Source organism: Muntiacus reevesi, chromosome 6, assembly GCF_963930625.1.
Source record: "Muntiacus reevesi chromosome 6, mMunRee1.1, whole genome shotgun sequence".
Lineage (NCBI taxonomy): Eukaryota > Metazoa > Chordata > Mammalia > Artiodactyla > Cervidae > Muntiacus > Muntiacus reevesi.
This window is the reverse complement of record NC_089254.1, coordinates 23,994,913-23,999,609: the sequence shown is the minus strand read 5'-3', so window position 1 is coordinate 23,999,609 and position 4,697 is coordinate 23,994,913.

The window sequence follows — 4,697 nt, the reverse complement described above, 5'->3', positions numbered from 1 at the left end:
AGATACTGTGGAGGAATACAATAACCAGCAATATTTAGCCCAGTTACTACTACAATGAGTTAAAAACTACAAATTGACATAAAAGCTTGCAAACATACTGTGATAAATTAGAAAATATAACTGGATGACAACTGATTTATAAAACATAAATTTGATGAGAGAAATGTCAGGATGAAATGAGGTACTGGAGCTCTTGAATGCAAATGATGCCTTTATTTGTAGGAGAGAAAAGTATTTGGCAACACCAGCAGGAACCCTAGGAAATTTCCCTGGATTTTGGTTGTGAAAATCAAAACCAGTTGTGCGTGTGACTTAGCACTCACGTAAGGGCTGAATTTTGCTTATGAAACCTTATTCCAGCAGAGACCCAATTAAATACTGATTACCAAGTGTCTATCTGTGATGACAGTTCTCTGGGTAAAAATACATGTATTTGCAAGACAAGTAAGTACTGAAAGGCTAATGCTGGCCTCATTTCAGAGCCTGCTAGATTTTTGACAATCCTTGACTTTTCAGTTTAACACTGCATCAATCATTTAGAAGGATTCTTGGGTTATTTGTCATTTCCTGTATGTGTATGCCCTTGTTGCAACTTTAGTGTTTGCCAGATTCTTGCCAGATTCTATCATCTCATAGGTTGAAAATGTAAAATATATACAATTTATTGAAATAAAACAATCTATTGTAAGATCATTATTTTATACAAAACACTCAAAATGATTTAAAGTGTTGCCAATTCAACTATGACACATGATCCATTGTGAAAGCATTATCATTTTTAAGCTGTTAAAATGCTGAAAAAATGTGCACCCTGGAGGAAATGTGTTTGTAAAAGACATAAAGTAATGCTAAATCTTGGTTTTTAAGGTTAGATTTACTAATTCAGAGTTCCCTGAATCCCTTCAACTAGTTAAGTTACTAAAAAAATAGGTAACTTCTTGTAAGGGAAGTAGTCTTAAATAAATGAAATGTTTTTCGTGTATTTGGAACCTAATATTTTCAATCTATGTACCTATGAAGTAAGCCAAGCTCTCTCTGCCCTATAATTATGTATTAACTACTTTCACTTGCCTCTGTAATTTTAAATGTGAAATGGGAGGTTTGGAGCCAGCAATTAATAGATGTTTGACCTTGGACGAATTATATAACCTCTGGATTCTTCTCCTTTATCAATTCAGATAATAATAACAGTGGTTTTCTTATTGTATCATTGGCATTGTTACAGTATTCTCCTAGAGTATCTAAGTAAGATGAGTATTATGGCTGATTCATATTGTGTAGCAGAAACCAACACAACATCATAAAGCAGTTATCCTCCAATTAAACACAAATAAAAACTAATCAGGAAGAATGCTCTCTCTTACCCACACACACACACACACACACACACACACACACACACACACGAGGTGTAAAGTGCTTGGAACCCATGATGCCTAGCACAGTGCAAGCACTGAATAAATTATCATTTCGCATCTACTCAAACACGTGAGTAACACAGAATTAAGTTCCATTGACATGCCCATGGGAAGGGGAGTAGGAAAAGGAAGGAAAGTGTTCTAACTACTACTGCCAATTTATAAACCACCTCAAAATTTAATATCTTAAAAGGACTGTTTTATTATGTGTACTGATTCTGTGGGTCAGGACTTCATACAGAGCACAGATCCGTGATGTTGAGACGACTTGAAGGTAGCCAGCGACTATTGAGCATGGCAACCCTCTCCAGTATTCTTGCCTGGAGAATCCCATGGACAGAGGAGCCCGGCACGATACAGTTCATGGGGTCGTAAAGAGTCGGACGCAACTTAGCAGCTAACACTATGAAAAGCAGGACATTTTATCTGTTTGCCCCTGGCCTGAGCGCTGAAGGATTGATGCTTCTGAATGGTGGTGTTGGAGAAGACTCTTGAGGGTCCCTTGGACTGCAAGGAGATCCAACCAGTCCATCCTAAAGGAAATCAGTCCTGAATATTCATTGGAAGGACTGATGCTGAAGCTCTAATACTTTGGCCACATGATGCAAAGAACTGACTCACTGGAAAAGACCCTGATGCTGGGAAAGATTGAAGGCAAGAAGAGAAGGGGATGACAGAGGATGAGATGGTTGAATGGCATCATCGACTCGATGAACATGAGTTTGAGCAAGCTCTGGGAGTTGGTGATGGACAGGGAAGCCTGACATGCTGCAGTCCATGGGGTCTCAAAGAGTCAGACACAACTGAGTGACTGAACTGAACTGATGCAAAGTACTAGATTATTTACTTTATATCTGAATTTTGCAACATTATGAAGTTAGTATAATTGCCCCCCTTTTACAGGTAAAAAAGTTGAGGCTCAGAGAGAGACTAAAAAATTTGGCCTATTTTGTCTGATCCCTAACTCGATGCATTTTCTACTACCACACAATGTTTTTGACTTGCTTATAAAATTAACTTCTTGAGGACATTAAGTTAAAAGAACCAGACAGATACTTCTGGCCAGAACTGGAAACAGGGGGAAAGAATCCCAAGTACCACGGTAAGCTTCTTACTTGAAATAGATTTTTAAAAATCTTAAGAAGAGGGTATTTAAGGTTCCAAGCCAGCCACTGACCCAATGGCTCTTCAGAGCAACGTGCTTTGACAGGAGCCCCATCACACAAGGACTAAGTTGATTTTAAGTGTTTCTGCAAAGAGTATGAACCAAGAGGAAAAAATAAATTAACTTCAAACTGAAAGAAAGTAGAAATCTTCAGGGAGATTTCTTAATGGGCCAAAACACAAATTTTGAACAAAAAATTATAAATGTTCAAAAGGTATTTCCAGAAATCAATAGGGACAAACAAATGACAAAATACGACTCTGAAGCTGGCTGTGTTAATTAGCTAGAAAAATAAATATAGATGTTACATCAGTGTTTCTGGAGCTTACTACATACAGCCATTAAAAAAAAGATACTGACAGGAAACTGTTCTGGAAGCTTTACCATTACAATTCTCCTAAGCCCACTTTTCTGCTTGTTCTTTGTAGGCTGTATCCTGGACTTTCCTTAGGGACACTGTTAGATTTGCATTTTTCTCACTGCCTGGGTTAACATGCCCTTCCAGACTTCTCTCAGATAATAAAGTAGTTTATTGAGCTACTGAAACTTTTTTAATTTGGAAGTATTTCTTTTAAGATAGTGTGATAAAGGCATTTTATTGAGGTTCACTACTTGAGACAAAAAGAATCCTGGGTATTTTTTTTAAATGTGTGTCACAGCACAAAATTTATAACTGATAATCTAATATTGATACTTTCATCTAAGCAGTACATCAAGTTCTCATACGAAGTTGGCTATTTACCTGAAATCTCACTGAAGAAGTTAGGGGAAAATGTTCATTCTCAAATTGAAAAGTGAAAACAACTCTCAATGTACTGGCCCTAGCGGAAAATGTAAAAGCAAATTAAGAGAATTAAAATACATTCTTTCCACAAATAAGGTAGTTCTAACTATTTAGAAAAACAAAGCCCTTTGTTGGAACCTCTCCCAGTAACAGTTTATGTATCACCATTTATAATAAAATTCATTCCAGTTATTAATTGCACATGAGTAATTTTAAATTCACACACACAGATGCACAGAGGCACATGGACACAGCGGAATGGATCAAGAAACAAACAAAGACTGGTATCGTCCCTGTTTGTTTAAGTGTCTTTCTGTGGTACCTAAAGCTAGTTACTGGTGGTTTAATTCCTTTCCTATTCAAAAGCTTCTGTATCTGAAACCTGCTTTTTTAAATGTTAACCTAAAAATCTAGAATAAATCATTAAAAGTATGTTTCTTACCACTTTACCACAGAGTGAGAATTATCATTTAGAGATAATTTAGATAAAAACTGCATTTAGAGTATTTCTGCAGCTCACAAGGGATTACCAAGAGATCATCTTAGCATTCATCTCTAGGTTATCTGACCCAGGATGGATGGCCTTGAACAAAGTCAGACACTAATCCAGGGCTCCCTGGCTTATGTAAATGAATTGGCTGCTGTAACCTCATCCCTAAAATGGGAAATACTTTCAGACCCTGATATTTAATATAAACATTCACCCTCCTATAAATGATGACTACTCAAAGGGCCACATTTTAGCATCTTCAACTTATCTTCACAAATAGGAAAAACACTCTCTTTGAAAATGAATATCATTATTCTTTTGCATCTAAGGATCTAAATTCATTATCGAGTAGGATGTAATTTGAGACTTTTCCCTCAAGCTTTGATTCGGAACTATAAGTAGGATCCTGAGGAAAGGTATCTAGTTAGCAGAAATCCATCCTTATATACCAGGAACATCTTCATAGAAGGCTAAGGAGCTTTTAGAAGGAACTGTATAAACTAAAAGGATATGGAAAACCCGCTTTTAGAAATACTCCCACGCTTTCCAATCCATTCCCTACAAACAATATTTGACGTTGTTTTGCTTGCTACCTACAAAGTGCTCCAAGCTGCATAGAAGCCCACCAGTACCATTAGAATCAAGACTGGTACAGATTTAAATTGGTTAACAGAACTTCAATTCCCCCCAAATGCTCACTGAATACCCCAATCAAAGAAATACAGTTTATTTTCATATTTAGACAGTAACTGGATAAGTTTCAGTGAATGGATAAAAGTGATATGTTTTAAATATATAAGACAAACTGCATAAGAAGCATTTAGAGGCTGGTGGTAAAGA